This window comes from Lactuca virosa, chromosome 2 (genome assembly GCF_052849685.1).
Source record: "Lactuca virosa cultivar CGN04683 chromosome 2, Lactuca_virosa_CGN04683_v6, whole genome shotgun sequence".
In the NCBI taxonomy this organism is placed as follows: domain Eukaryota; kingdom Viridiplantae; phylum Streptophyta; class Magnoliopsida; order Asterales; family Asteraceae; genus Lactuca; species Lactuca virosa.
Genome location: NC_136427.1, coordinates 33,081,033 through 33,098,865, shown reverse-complemented (window position 1 = coordinate 33,098,865; position 17,833 = coordinate 33,081,033).

The following is a 17,833-nucleotide window of genomic DNA, read 5'->3' as shown; positions in this document are numbered from 1 at the left end:
CAAAATGTCACATCTACATATGACTCGGAGGGTCAAAGGGATTCGATCGTCAATCAGCATGGTTACGTACGAGTTCACATTCAAACCTTTAATTAATACTTTAAAAATTAAAGGCAACAGACTCCCTGAGGAGTATTGTACATTTAATACTACCTGGAGCCTGCATTTCATTACATATGGCCGACAGTGATACTGTTGGGGTAAAACATTTTTCTCATTACTATACATGAATAAAGTTTGAAAACTATATTTTCATACTAATAACTACTAGGAAAACTTGTACATTTTCGAAGGAACAAACAAACCATCGGGTCTTGGAAAAGACTACTTTTCTGGAAAACATAGGGTTTTCTAGGGTTCATACTATTTTCAAACACCGAAAATTTCTTTTACAATGTATAAATGTGAATATTTTTATACAGGAAATGACACTAAATACTTATGAACTCACCAGCTTTATGCTGATAAACGTTTTCAAAATAACTTGTATTCTCAGGTCATCAGTAGACAGGTACGGATGCAGCTTTTGAGAAGACCGAGCACACATAAGACTCCACTTTATTTTGATTGTATTTTTGGTGTCTAACATTTGTACTGAACACGTTTGTATTACAATTATTATCTTAATGCAATGGATGTTGTTGCTTGTCTTTACTATTATGCTTTGTTATGATACTGTACATGACGTCCTCCACCCCAGAACGTATTCCGCCGTTCTCGGTTTTGGGGTGTGACATTATACATGATTTCATCCATGAAATCTTGTCTTTTTCATAGATCTTCAAGTGTTCTTCAAAACACCAAGAACACCAAGAACACACACTAGTGTTTTTGGGCCTTAAACACTCTTACAAGCTTCCTATAAGTAAGTATACTCCTCCTAACTAGTTACTTACTTAGAATACTTGTTAAACCATTGGCAAACATCAAAAACCCCCAAGAACACATGGGTTTACGGTCAAGGCATCTCCTTGAACCGTAAACACCATCAAGTGGTGTATAAGTGCCACCAACACCTTCTAGGACTTGGATATTGGACTAGAACCTTACATGCATGAGCTAAAGACCCCAAACCACGAAATGGTAGGAGTTACCATGAGTTTACAGCTGTAAACTCATGGGTTTACGACCGTAAACTCCAAGGGAGTGGTCCATGAACCGTAAACTCCAATGAAGGGCCATTTTGAGCCCTAGTCCCTTCCTAAGCCTTGGATACAAGCCTAGATCACTTCCCTGAGGGGAATAAGACCTTAAAACACACAATGGTACAAATTACCATGAATTTACGGCCGTAAACTCATGGGGGAAATGACCAAAAACCGTAAACTCATGTATTGTTACCAAATGGGAAGTAAACTCCAATGTGAGGCCATACTCTCTTTAGATACAGCCCCTTGGTACTCCTAGCACTTGAATCAAAGTGTTATCCTTGTATTAGGGTGTCTTTACTTGATAAATTGGCTGTTAAATGACTAATTGGATACATATATGTATCATTACATGTTAAATAGGATCCGTGTGTGTGTTCAAGTCTTCACTTGACACTTAGCATCCTATCCGACACTTCCATCCAAACCACTCACTGCAGGTGAGTTCATACCCCTTAATAAACCTTTGAAATGATTTTAAATGCTTTTATGGGGGGGGGGGGATACAAGTTGAAATATTCTAGTTATTGCTTTAATCACATGTGATTAATGACTAGAACAAACAGAAAGATTTACTACTACTTTCAAGTTACTATCCAATTTATGGTTTTCAAGCGTTTCAAAACCCTTTTATTTAACTTTTAAATACTAAAACTGTTTCCAAAACTCTTTTAAACTTGCATTGTTTTCAAACTCATATCTACACTAATATATTTATATAAGTAAGACTTGAAGGACTTAGGACTGATAGCTCATCTTATTTCCTGTTCCTTGTTTGGTTGTGGACTTAGGGTATCCGGTTATTTGTTCGAAAGTCGTTGAATTCTTAGTTATATATATATATATATATATATATATATATATATATATATATATGTGTGTGTGTGTGTATGTGTGTTGGATATAAAAGCTTTCACTTCAGTACAGTACCTTTGTGTAACAAAGGCATACAAACGACCTTACTATTTAACTATAATAGGTATAGTTAAGGGATTTCTACTCACTATTACTACTACAACGACCCATACAAGATCAGTACATTTATGAGTCACTACATAAGTACTACATTGAGAAACAATACATGCTATACACTATACAAGAGAACATACTATACAATATACAAAGGAACATACTATATACTAGAAAGGAGAAAACATCACTACACTATGAACCATTATACAAATATTTGAATACTATAACAGAATGTGACATACCACTTCTCGATACGACACTTCATCGTGGTATCACTTTGTAACCAGAGTCTCCTGGAGGGAGAGCGGGAATTGTGTGTATAGATCTATACGGGACAGACACTCCCACATCCCGACTGCTAGCTACAGTCCCAGCCGAAAGGCCAAGGGGTGACAGAATGTTACCTCACTATATATGACCTGGAGGGTTATCCTTTATTCAGCCGTCGATCAGCATGGTTACATACGAGTTCACATTCAAACCTTTAATTAACCAATTAAGAATTAAAGGCAAAAATAGACTTTTCGAGGCGTATTATTCATTTAATACCACCTGGAGTCTACATGTTACTACTTTAGACTCTCCGAGGTGTACTGTACATTTAGTACTACCTGGAGTTTGTATTTCATTACTTTGTGATTTTGTCACATACTTGTTTAAGTAAACTATATTTTTCATAATGATGGTTTCACTAGGGAAAACCCTTGCATTTACGAAAGAACAAACATTCAAACAATCGGGTCTTGGTAGAAGACTACATCTTACTGGGAAATATAGGATTTTCTAGGGAGTATACTATTTACAAACATTTGAAAACAGTTACTACATTACATTATTACAAACATTTTTATACAAGCAATGACACTAAATACTTATGAACTCACCAGCTTTATGCTGATAAACTCTTTCAAAATAACTTGTATTCTCAGGTCATCAGTAGACAGGTACATATGAAGCTTTTGAGAAGATGGAGCACATACAAGACTCATCTTTTATTTTGATCATACTTTTGGTGTCTTACAAACCATACAGAACACGCTTGTATTACAATTATTATATTAATGCAATGGATGTTGTTGCTTGTCTTTACTATTATGCATTGTTGTGATACTGTACATGACGTCCTCCACCACAGAACGTTTCCGCCGTTCCGGTTTTGGGGTGTGACAGATTGGTATCAGAGCACTGTTTATAGTGAATCAAGTATATCAACCCATAAAAGATATACGAACTATAAACACATCGGGATTAAAACACTCTGACCAAGAATATATACTTTTAAATGATAAAATATTTAACTAAGTATATACATACATCTATTCGTACCAAGGTCAGTATCATAACTAGAACATAACAAAAGTATTATGATTGTTGAACATCACAATTAGGCTTAGAGACATATAGTCAAATGTAAGGGGATATAGCCTGATCAACTATATTTTCTGAGGAGTGACTAGCATGTGCCTAAGAATGATTGTAATGTTGCAACAAGTCTAAAAAAAAACTTACCAACACTACTACAACAAGAACATTAGAACAGAATACTATAGGAGTATCCTGCGTTACTATAAATTACATATGTGAGAACTAAAAAGGTCGTTACTAGTAGGGAAATAGTTGCTAAGTGGATACTCTAAGGTTACATGTGACTAAGGCGCTATAGACTTAGAATCTGTGATCTTTTCTTTATTTCCTGTTCCTTGTTTGGTTGTGGATTTAGAGTTATGGTCACTTATTCGAAGGTCTATCCTGCTTTGGTTGCATGTAATTGGTATGCACTATGCATGTATTGGATTAACTAATAACGATCATCTTATAATTATTTTTAGATTAGTACGTCTATTAACTATTCTTTCCCCATTCTCGTGTGGATAGCATGGCTGACTTAAGGGTTCGCCCAAGGGGTGCCCGTCGCCAGTAGGGGATTATCTGCTCATCCTTTCTCCTCTTAAAAGAATAGCCTTTCTCTTCAGTATCTCTGTTCACTTGTCTGTAAACATTCCTAACTTTGAAAGTACTCTAACTAGACTTCTAAGCTGCCAACATTTTCCCTTATGGTTTGATGTGAGACCTATTGTTAGGTCATTTTTCCTGAACTCATTTTACATCATTAATACCAGTAATATTGGCAGTTCTCTAATCTATGGGAAAGTCTGTACTCTTGTGTTCCCTACTCTATTGTTATGACTCTATCTGATATTTGGACTATGGCGATTTAGTCCATGGAACACGCTCATCATATTTACAATCGATTCTTACTATTATCATCATCTTTACAAACTTTCAGTAAAAGATTCCTCCTCGAAAGCGCCCGACCAGAAATACGCCTGCGAATCAAACTCCACCACCACCAACACCCCCTCCGCAGTTCGATGCGGTGATATTTCAGGCAGCTGTGACCGCAGCTGTGACCGCAGCCATGGCCCAAGTAAACTCTGGTGGTGTTAGTGGAACGGGGACAGGCACAAACTCTAGCCATGGTGAAATCCATCCACGTGCACGGGAGTGTACCTATAAAGATTTCATCAGCTGCAAACCTACATACTTCAACGAAACCGGAGGGATCATTGCACTGTCCCAATGGATCGAGAGAACAGAAGCAATCTTCGAGATGTGCTCATGCCCTGAGGAAAGCAAGATAAAGTTCGCTGCTTGCACCTTCATCGAAAGGGCCCTGACGTGATGGAATGACCATGTCAAATCACTCTCACTGGTAACAGCTAACGCCATGGGCTGGGATACACTGAAGGACCTTATGACAAGGGAGTACTGCCCGAGGGGCGAAATTCAGAAACTCGAGGAGGAACTGTGGAACCTCAAAATGCAGGGTTCCGACATAGTGGCTTATATAGCCAGGTTCTGTGACCTGGTGGCTCTATGTCCTAACATGGTCCCAACCGAAAACAAAAAGATCGAAAGATACATCTGGGGTTTGGTACCCCCATATCGAGGGAACGTTCTAGCATCACACCCTGCGACCTTCGATAGTGCCAAAGAATTGGCCCAAAGACTCATCGATCATGAGGTTTCTTCTACGCCATCAACAACTACAACGACTACCACCACATCAACCAAAACAGCTGACAACAAGAGGAAATGTTTGGACCGAAAGAAGGGCAAGTCAGCTCAATCCTCTTCCAAGAACCAACAGACTGTGGCTGTCCATGCTGCCACTACTCCTGCTGCCCCTGTACCAGCCAAACCATATGCAGGGAGCCTACCCAAGTGCACTAAGTGCTCTTTCCATCATAACGGCCCCTGCCGTGAAATGCACTGCACTAACTGCGACCGGAAGGGCCATACCGCCCGGTTTTGCAGAACACAACCCAAACCCATCACCCAGATTCCCGGTACCGGAGTGAGTCAAGCCTGCTACGGGTGCAGCGAGACAGGGCACTTCAAAAGAAACTGTCCGAAAGTTGGGAATGCGGGAGGAGCAGGAAGACTACTTGCTATTGGCCACAATGAGGCCGCGGCAGACCCCACGGTAGTCACGGGTACGTTCCTTCTCGATAACTCTTATGCTTGTATCCTATTCGATAGTGGGGGCAGAAAGGAGCTTCGTAAATTAAAATTTTAAACACTTACTTAATCAAGCACCACAAGCACTAAAAGAAACCTTCGTCGTAGAAATGGCCAACGGAAAAACAGAGAATTCTAACGAGATTTACATAGGTTGTTGATGGGTTTTGAGCATTCTAACACTTCCTAAGTGTACATGCAACCCTAATAACCTTGGATCTATGTTTGTCTAATTATCATGCAAAGTTGAATTCCAAGGTTATATTCCTATCTAGCATACACGGGGAACAAATTTTAACTTGCATGAAAGATAGAATAACTTACCTTGTTGTTGCTTATGATCCTTGAAACCATGTGAGCCTAGCACCCCAAGTGTGATGCCTCAAATGCTTCACACAACACCAAATTCTTTTGGAATGACTTTAGAGAGAATACACACTTCTAAAATCGGCCTAGCCCTCTTGTTTCTTATGTGTAGCCGATTTTGGTGGAGAATGAGTTTCTTATATAGTGTTGACACATCTAGGGTTACACCATGTAAACCCTAATGTGTCATGACTCTTCATTTCCATGACCCATGGGTTTGTAACTCCCATGGAGCATCCATGGAGCATCCTATGGGTGGAACCCAACTTGATAATCCATGGAGCCTCTTAGCCCACTATATAAGATATGGAAGATTTACATAATCTACCCATATATTTAATTAGTTATCTTTTGATCACTTAATTAATTCTAAATTAATTCTTGATCAAACTAATTAAATAATATTATTAATATATTAGAACTTATAATATATTAATAAACCATAAGTGTTATTTCTCTCATTTTAGTTTATCCAATTGCATGGTGCCATGCAACCCAAATAGACCATGCCGGGTCGGGTCAAGTACATACCAGAAATAGTTATGGACTTATACACCTTATCCAACAGTCTCCCACTTGGATAAGTCTAATAACTATAACTGCAATACTTCAGGAACCGATCGGCAATCGTAGCTCTTTCAAGGTCTCTCGGAACTGAGAAGATGATGATACGCCATTTAAGATAAGTGATCATATAATCCTCTGTTCTAGATATCAGCCGGACAAATACATGGAACAATGTCTTACTTATTGTCCAACAGTTTGTTTCCCGATTTCAGATTTGTTTGACAAAGAAATTAATTGAACACATCAACTTAGTTCTGACCGGGCCCGGTACATAGGTCAAAACAAAATCATCGAGGGGCCCATATATCAGCTTCTAATCCAAGAAGGAACAGATAAACTTCGACTCATATGTTTGTTCTACCACTCATTGAATTATACACAAAAGCACGTTTTATAACATCGAGTTACCAATGCGTTAACGTACAATCAATGCATAACCAACTCATAAGTAACAAATCATATCTCTAGGTTTGAAGACTTATATGATATTACCGTCTCACGATCACTCGAGATAAATTCCATGAAGTGATTCCAGTGAGCGTGGGTTGAGTCCAATGCTCAGAACTTATGAGCACTCATGAGTGTTGTAGCCATGTCCAACAACTTAGACCTCTGCAACCAATCATGACAGTCTTGATTCATACCTACTTCCGACATATGACCGACTGTGGAGGTTTGAATAATATGATATACCAAACATAATTATTCTGGAAGTCAAAACATGCAAAAGAAATATAGTAAACGATCGACAAGAGATAGCAACACTTTACTGATAAATAAAACACCTTTTATTCATCATCTAATGTCAATTACACTTTACAAATTTCAAGGTTATCTAACTACTAAATCTAATATCATCCTTCAGCCCTATGCTCCGAGCATGCTGGAGATGCTTAACCCGAGTCAGTCCCTTCGTGAGGGGATCTGCTGGATTCTCATCCGATGATACCCTCTTTGCCACGAGGAGTCCTTCTTTTATTCGATGTCTGATGAAATGGTATTTTCTGTCGATGTGTCTGGATCTCCCGTGATCCCTTGGTTCCTTGGCTAAGGCAACTGCACTTTCACTATCACAGAAAATTTCCATTGGCTCTTTAATAGCTGGTACAACTCCAAGGTCTCCAATGAAGTTCTTCAGCCATATCGCCTCCTTTGCTGCCTCGCTAGCTGCTATATACTCTGATTCGCAAGTTGAATCAGCCACTGTTTTGCTTGGAACTCTTCCAAGAAATTGCTCCTCCATTTAAGGTAAAGACCCAGCCTGACTGAGAGCGGAAATTATCCCTATCAGTCTGAAAGCTAGCATCACTATACCCTACAACTCTCAAGTCTTCACTCCCACCGAGGGTAAGGACCCAGTCCTTAGTCCTCCGTAGGTACTTGAGGATATTCTTTACCGCAGTCCAGTGTGCCTTGCCAAGGTTCCCCTGATACCTGCTAACCATGCTCAAAGCAAAGGCTACATCAGGCCGAGTACACGTCATAGCATACATGATCGATCCTACAGCCGAAGCATAAGGTATTCGACTCATTTCTGCTATCTCAGCCTCAGTACTAGGGCTTTGTGTCTTACTCAATCTGGCATTACTCTGGATGGGTAACTCTCCTTTCTTGGAGTCCTGCATGCCGAATCTCTTCAACACCTTATCCAAGTAAGTACTCTGACTAAGTCCAATTAGTCTTTTACTCCTGTCTCTCAAGATCCTTCAGCTTCTCCTAGGTCCTTCATAGAGAAACACTTCCCAAGCCAGGACTTAACTTCCTGCAGAGTTGGGATGTCATTTCCTATGAGTAGTATGTCATCCACATACAATACCAAAAAGCTAACTATACTCCCACTAGCCTTGACATATACACAAGATTCATCTTCACTCCTAGAAAAGCCAAATTCCTTAAATTTCTCATCAAAGCAAAGATTCCATCTGCGAGGTGCTTGCTTTAACCCATAAATGGATTTCTCAAGCTTACACACTCTATTAGGGTACCCTGTGTTGACAAAACCCTCTGGCTGACTCATGTAAACATCCTCAGCCAACTTTCCATTAAGGAAAGCGGTTTTGACATCCATTTGCCATATTTCATAGTCATGAAATGCGGCTATGGCTAACAGAACCCTAATAGACTTAATCTTGGCCACTGGAGAAAAGGTCTCATCATAATCAACTCCCGGAGTTTGTGAGAAACCCTTTGCAACCAGTCGTGCCTTATAAGTGTGTACATTACCATCCATGTCGGTCTTCTTCTTGAAGATCCATTTGCACCCTACAGTTTTACGACCTGGTACATTCCCAACCAAGTTCCAAACTTGATTGTCATACATGGACTGTATCTCGCTGTCCATTGCCTCTTTCCACTTGGCTGACTCAGGGCCTGCCATGGCTTCCGCGTAACTGTTAGGTTCATCCAGACCTATCAGTGTCTCATCACTGATAAGTGTATCACCTTCCGCAGTAATATGGAATCCATAGTAATGCTCAGGTGCATTCCTAACCCTTGTGGAACGCCTCAGAGGTACAGACTTGTCAATTGGCTCAACAGAAGTTTCCTCCTCAAGTTGAGTGCTAGGGTTTGAAGTTCCTTCACCACTTGACTCTTGAATTTCTTCAAGGTCAACTTGCCTCCCACTGTCTCCTTGGCTTATGAACTCTCTCTCTAGAAAGAAAGCCCTCATAGCTACAAAAACCACATTCTCACTAGGTCTGTAGAAGAGGTAACCAAAGGATTTATGTGGGTAGCCGATGAAAATACACCTCTCACTTCGAGGTTCGAGCTTATCATGAGTCTCGCATCTCACGAAAGCCTCGCAACCCCAAATCTTAATGTGGTATAGTTTGGGTACTTTACCAGTCCACATCTCATGAGGAGTTTTGGCAACTTTCTTTGTGGGAACTAGATTAAGGATATGGGCGGCAGTCTCTAAGGCATACCCCCAAAATGAGATTGGTAGCGAAGATCGACTCATCATGGAACGAACCATATCCAACAAGGTTCGATTACGCCTCTCAGCTACACCATTCAACTGCGGTGTCCTGGGAGGTGTCAATTGTGAGACAATCCCACATTCCCTAAGATAGTCGAGGAACTCCGAACTAAGATACTCACCACCTCGATCGGATCGAAGCATCTTAATGTTCCTGCCCAATTGATTCTCGACTTCCTGTTTAAACTCTTTAAACCTCTCAAAAGTCTCTGGCTTATGCTTGATTAAGTAGACATATCCATATCTACTATAATCATCAGTAAAAGTCAAATAATAACGATTAGCATCCCTTGTGGCATGTTTGAAGGGCCCACACACATCCATGTGTATAAGATCCAACAAACCTTCACCCCTCTCACAAGAACCTGTGAAGGGTGACTTTGTCATTTTTCCAAGTAAGCATGATTCGCAACTATCATCTGACTTTAGGTCAAATGACTCCAATACTCCATCCTTTTGGAGTTGGCCTATGCGTTTCTTGCTTATATGTCCAAGACGACAATGCCATAATGATGCTTTATCCAAGTTATTATCATTAACAGAATCAATACACAATACATTATTTCCTAAGTTATCAACCACAGATACAGTTTCATACACACCATCACAAGGTAATGCTTTAAAATAAAGAACATTATTAAAGAAAGCATTAATCGAACCAACTTCATTATCAAATGAAAAGGTGAAACCTTGTTTATACAATGCATGAAAGGAAATAATATTTCTTGCCATTTCTGGCGAATAAGAACATTTATTCAAATCTAAACTAAACCCACTACTTAGCGATAAAGTGTAAACTCCAATCTTGGTGACAGGTAAAGCTTTCCTATTCCCCATGATTAAGTTTATTCTTCCATGCTCCACATTCTCACTTCTTCTTAGTCCCTGCAAATCAGAACAGATATGAATACCACAACCGGTATCAAGGACCCAAGAGTTAGAATGGGGTGAGTTATTAGATAAGATAGTGTAAATACCTGCATGGTTGGGTTTAACTTTCCCATCCTTCACATCTTGCTGGTACTTTGGGCAGTTCCGCTTCCAATGTGACTTTTCATGGCAATAGAAGCATTCAGCCTCTTTAGGGTCAGAAGAAGGAGTGACAAAACCTTTCTTGGTTCCACTTGAAGAAGAGCCATCTAGGGTCCTAGCCTTGGTACCGTTCGAAGTGCTCTTCCTCTTCTTCCCTCTACCTTTCCCGATTGCCAAAACCGGGGCGGAGTTTGGAGTAGGAGTGTTAACAACCGACTTACCCTTAAGACCTGTTTCTGCGGTCTTGAGGAGTCCCTGAAGTTTGCTGAGTGTGACCTCTTCCTTATTCATGTGATATGTCATTCGGAATTGATCATAGCACGATGGTAAGGAGTGCAAAATGATATCTATTGCAAGCTCCTCAGGGAAGTTCACATTAAGCTTCAGCAACCGATCCACATACCTTTGCATTTTCTGCATGTGGCTCATGACGGATTCCCCGTCCTTCATCATGGTTGTTATGATAGAGCATATGATTTCATACCTCTCTTGTCGTGCACTTTGATGGTATCTTTCCATCAGATCTTGGTGCATTTCAAAAGGGTAGAAGTCCTCATAGGACTTTTGGAGTTCCGCTGTCATGGTGGCCAACATGATGCATGCCACTTTTGTAGCATCCCTTTCATGTGCCCGGAAGTCAGCGATCTCGTGGGGAGTTGCAGTGGTCTCATCAATCTCCTTAAGCTCCTTGTCAAGGACATATTCTTTGTCCTCGTAGCGGGTAATCATCCTGATGTTTCTGATCCATTCATTGAAGTTGGATCCATCAAAAGTGACTTTCCCACACAAGTTCATAAGGGTAAGGAGCCATTAGGATTAGAGCCAGAAGCAGCATTGTTTGAAGACATCTGAAAGAAGAGAACAAGATTAGTTTAGATATTAAGAGAGTCCTTAATAAAACACCCAAATGTAATATTAAGGCTAGGATCCAATCACAATATATTATAACTTAGAAGAGGTATGCCGTAATCCAAGCTATAACATATTTGAAAGGTAGGTGAATGACGATTCACCAATTTCCACCATGAAAAACGAAATATAAATATTAGGTTTTTAATTGGTTCTTAGAAATTCCTAGATTCTTTTGAGATTCAATGAACTTTTCAAAGGCATGTTTTAATCTCGAGTGTGCCCTCCAAGTTTTGTGACTGGGATACCGAGGATCACAAAACGAGGTGTGAAGTAACCATGCAAATCACTTGGTACCCTCAAGGTTTATCACTCAATCGATGTGCCGGTAAACCACACACGCTCCACCGATGCTATGGTAAACCTTAAGTCACCCTTTACCTACTTTGTTAAGTCCAAGTTAGTGTGCCGGTTAACCACACACGCTCCACCAACGACTTAAACAAAGTGTAAAGTGTAATTTCATGGATTAGCACCTTATTCACATTTTCCTAAAGTAACTAAGATTGGGAATTTAATAAAAGCATTTAGTTACTTTATAATATTCATCATACTTTTAATGAGAATTTATAAGTCTTTGTCTTACCTGTTCGGCTAACGACCCTTCACTCGAGATTCACATTTTCCTAAAAACGAAATATAAATATTAGGTTTTTAATTGGTTCTTAGAAATTCCTAGATTCTTTTGAGATTCAATGAACTTTTCAAATGCATGTTTTAATCTCGAGTGTGCCCTCCAAGTTTTGTGACTGGGATACCGAGGATCACAAAACGAGGTGTGAAGTAACCATGCAAATCACTTGGTACCCTCAAGGTTTATCACTCAATCGATGTGCCGGTAAACCACACACGCTCCACCGATGCTATGGTAAACCTTAAGTCACCCTTTACCTACCTTGTTAAGTCCAAGTTAGTGTGCCGGTTAACCACACACGCTCCACCAACGACTTAAACAAAGTGTAAAGTGTAATTTCATGGATTAGCACCTTATTCACATTTTCCTAAAGTAACTAAGATTGGGAATTTAATAAAAGCATTTAGTTACTTTATAATATTCATCATACTTTTAATGAGAATTTATAAGTCCTTGTCTTACCCGTTCGGCTAACGACCCTCCACCGATCAAGGAAGCGGTGGGTGAGAGGGGACACCCATTAAGTTGCCATTTTATAGGCAACAACCTTATACCCCCCTTATAGACCGGCTTCGTGAATGATGCGTACTAGCGGTAAGACGACTTGACGTTATACATATATATATTAGTAACTTATAATATTATAAAATATAAGGGTTGAATTTTAACTTTTAAAATTCTAAGGGTTGGAACTAAAGTTTTAATCAAGACTTTACATGTTCCAAAACTTGAGGGCAAGTTTTGTAAACTTCCAAAACTTTTCATTTCTTATAACTTATGAATTAATTGAGTAATAAAAATGAAGACTCTTCATTTTTATAACTCTTGTGTTCTTTTAATGGCTTTAATAAAAGTAAGACTTTTGGTTTTCCATAACTTGAGGACAAGTTATAGACTCCATTAAAACACATTATGATCATGAATTAAACTACCATGAAGGTTACAAACAATTCATATGATCATCTAATCTTCATAAGTTCAAGAACATGAATATGAACACTTTCAAGAATCAAAAACTACACTTAAAAAAACTTGTAATTTTAATAATTGCCATTGTAAATGGATTAGCATAAACATTACACCATCTAAAACAAGCTTTAAAACATCAAAACAGTTTAGGGTAATGTTTCTAGTCCATTTCCAGCAACAAATATGCAAACTTTCATACGAGCAGAAAACAGAAAAACGATTTTTTTTCAAGCTGTTTGCACACAAAAAAAAAACAACAAACGAACCATGCTCTGATACCACTGATGGGTTTTGAGCATTCTAACACTTCCTAAGTGTACATGCAACCCTAATAACCTTGGATCTATGTTTGTCTAATTATCATGCAAAGTTGAATTCCAAGGTTATATTCCTATCTAGCATACATGGGGAACAAATTTTAACTTGCATGAAAGATAGAATAACTTACCTTGTTGTTGCTTATGATCCTTGAAACCTTGTGAGCCTAGCACCCCAAGTGTGATGCCTCAAATGCTTCACACAACACCAAATGCTTTTGGAATGACTTTAGAGAGAATACACACTTCTAAAATCGGCCTAGCCCTCTTGTTTCTTATGTGTAGCCGATTTTGGTGGAGAAAGGGTTTCTTATATAGTGTTGACACATCTAGGGTTACACCATGTAAACCCTAATGTGTCATGACTCTTCATTTCCATGACCCATGGGTTTGTAACTCCCATGGAGCATCCATGGAGCATCCTATGGGTGGAACCCAACTTGATAATCCATGGAGCCTCTTAGCCCACTATATAAGATATGGAAGATTTACATAATCTACCCATATATTTAATTAGTTATCTTTTGATCACTTAATTAATTCTAAATTAATTCTTGATCAAACTAATTAAATAATATTATTAATATATTAGAACTTATAATATATTAATAAACCATAAGTGTTATTTCTCTCATTTTAGTTTATCCAATTGCATGGTGCCATGCAACCCAAATGGACCATGCCGGGTCGGGTCAAGTACATACCAGAAATAGTTATGGACTTATACACCTTATCCAACAGTTGTACCCTCACGCTAGATAATCATTCATTCCCAATCGACCTCATACCAGTAGCTATCCAGAGTTTCGACGTCATTATAGGCATGGACTAGCTGAGTCTTTATCGTGCCGACATTCTGTGGTTCGAAAAGGCAGTTCGCCTTAACCTACCAAATCATGAAACCTTGTTGATCTACAGAGACAAACCCAGTACGAGCCTTCGTATCATCTCGAGTATTCAAGCCCAGAAGTACTTGCGTAAGGAATATCGTGCATTCCTGGCGCATGTTGTTGATACGAACCAGAAGACAAAAGACCTAAAAGACCTCCTAGTAGTACGCGATTTTCCCGACGTCTTTCCGGAAGAACTTCCAGGATTACCCCCGCAACATCAAGTCGAGTTCCGAATCGACTTAATTCCAGGAGCGACCCCCGTAGCCAAATCGCCCTATCGTCTAGCACCTGCTGAGATGCAAGAACTGTCCGGTCAACTTAACGAACTGCTCAATAAGGGCTTTATAAGACCAAGCTTCTCACCCTGGGGAGCACCAGTCTTGTTCGTGAAGAAGAAAGTGTTGGATAAGGTGTCTAAGTCCATAACTATTTCTGGTATGTACTTGATCGACCCAGCATGGTCCATTTGGGTTGCATGGCATCATGCATTTGGATAGACTAAATGAGAGAAATAACACTTGTGGTTTATTAATATATTATAAGTTCTAATATATTAATAGTATTATTTAATTAGTATTGATCAAGAATTAATCTAGGATTAATTAAGTGATCAAAACATGACTAATTAAATATATGGGTTGATCATGTAAATCATCCATAACTTGTATAGTGGGCTAAAAGGCTCCATGGATAATCAAGTTGGGTTAAACCCATTGAATGCTCCATGGAGGCTCCATGGGAGTTACAAACCCATGGGTCATGGAAATGAAGAGTCATGCCACATTAGGGTTTACATGGTGTAACCCTAGATGTGACACACTATATAAGCAACATGTTCTCCACCAAAATCGGCGACACTAAGAAACAAGAGGGCTAGAGCCGATTTTGCAAGTGTAAGATTCTCTCAAAGTTTACTCCTTTGCATTTGGTGTTGTGTGAAGCATTTGAGGCATCACACTTGGGGTGCTAGGCTCACAAGGTTTCAAGGATCATAATCAACAACAAGGTAAGTTATTCTATCTTTCATTCAAGTTAAAAATGTTCCCCATGTATGCTAGATAGGAATATAACCTTGGAATTCAACTTCGTATGATAATTAGACAAACATAGATCCAAGGTTATTAGGGTTGCATGTACACTTTGGAAGTGTTAGAATGCTCAAAACCCATCAGTGGTATCAGAGCCTAGGCTTGTTTGTTGTTTTTTTGTGCAAACTGCTTGAAAAAATCATTTTTCTGTTTTCTGCTCGTATGAACTCGCCGAGTCCATGAACAAATGCAAGTTACTCGTCGAGTCTGTTCTTGCACTCGACGAGTAGAGGCTGCAGTTTTCAAAATTTCGACATTTGTTGCTGGAAATGGACTAGAAACATTACCCTAAACTGTTTTGGTGTTTTAAAACTTGTTTTAGATGGTGTAATGTTTATGCTAATCCATTTACAATGGCAATTATCAAAATTACAAGTTTTTTAAGTGTAATTTTTGATTCTTGAAAGTGTTCATATTCATGTTCTTGAACTTATGAAGATTAGATGATCATAGGAATTGTTTGTAACCTTCATGGTAGTTTAATTCATGATCATAATGTGTTTTAATAGAGTCCATAACTTGTTCTCAAGTTATGGAAAACCAAAAGTCTCACCTTTATTAAAGCCATTAAAAGAACACAAGAGTTATAAAAATGAAGAGTCTTCATTTTTATTACTCAATTAATTCATAAGTTATAAGAAATTAAAAGTTTTGGAAGTTTACAAAACTTGCCCTCAAGTTTTGGAACAAGTAAAGTCTTGATTAAAACTTTAGTTCCAACCCTTAGAATTTTAAAAGTTAAAATTCAACCCTTATAATTTATAATATTATAAGTTACTAATATATATATATATATATATATATATATATATATATATATATATATATATATATATATATATATATATATATATATATATATAAGATCAAGTCGTCTTACCGTCTTACCGCTAGTACGCCTCATTCACGAAGCCGGTCTATAAGGGGGGTATAAGGTTGTTGCCTATAAAATGGCAACTTAATGGGTGTCCACTCTCACCCACCGCTTCCTTGATCGGTGGAGGGTCGTTAGCCGAACGGATAGGACAAGGACTTATAAATTCTTATTAAAAGTATGATGAATATTATAAAGTAACTAAATGCTTTTATTAAATTCCCAATTTTAGTTACTTTAGGAAAATGTGAATAAGGTGCTAATCCATGAAATTACACTTTACACTTTGTTTAAGTCGTTAGTGGAGCTCGTGTGGTTAACCGGCACACTAACTTGGACTTAACAAGGTAGGTAAAGGGTGACTTAAAGTTTATTATAGGTCGGTGGAGCTCGTGTGGTTAACCGGCACATCGATTGAGTAATAAACATTGAGTGTACCAAGTGATTTGCATGGTTACTTCACACCTCGTTTTGTGATCCTCGGTATCCCAGTCACAAAACTTGGAGGGCACACTCGAGATAGAAAATGCCTTTGAAAAAAATTCATTGAATCTCAAAAGAATCTAGGAATTTCTAAGAACCAATTAAAAACCTAATATCTATATTTTGTTTTTCATGGTGGAAATTGGTGAATCGTCATTCACCTACCTTTCAAATATGTTATAGCTTGGATTACGGCATACCTCTTCTAAGTTATAATATATTGTGATTGGATCCTAGCCTTAATATTACATTTGGGTGTTTTATTAAGGACTCTCTTAATATCTAACCTAATCTTGTTCTCTTCTTTCAGATGTCTTCAAACAATGCTGCTTCTGGCTCTAATCCTAATAGCTCCTTTACTCTTATGAACTTGTGTGGGAAAGTCATTTTTGATGGATCCAACTTCAATGAATGGATCAGAAACATCAGGATGATTACCCGCTACGAGGACAAAGAATATGTCCTTGACAAGGAGCTTAAGGAGATTAATGAGACCACTGCAACTCCCCAGGAGATCGCTGACTTCCGGGCACATGAAAGGGATGCTACAAAAGTGGTATGCATCATGTTGGCCACCATGACAGCGGAACTCCAAAAGTCCTATGAGGACTTCTACCCTTTTGAAATGCACCAAGATCTGATGGAAAGATACCATCAAAGTGCACGACAAGAGAGGTATGAAATCATATGCTCTATCATAACAACCATGATGAAGGACGGGGAATCCGTCATGAGCCACAGGCAGAAAATGCAAAGGTATGTGGATCGGTTGCTGAAGCTTAATGTGAACTTCCCTGAGGAACTTGCAATAGATATCATTTTGCACTCCTTACCATCGTGCTATGATCAATTCCACATGACATATCACATGAATAAGGAAGAGGTCACACTCAGCAAACTTCAGGAACTCCTCAAGACCGCAGAAACAGGTCTTAAGGGTAAGTCGGTAATTAACACTCCTACTCCAAACTCCGCCCCGATTTTGGCAATCGGGAAAGGTCGAGGGAAGAAGAGGAAGAGCTCTTCGAAGGGTACCAAGGCTAGGACCCTTGATGGATCTTCTTCAAGTGGAACCAAGA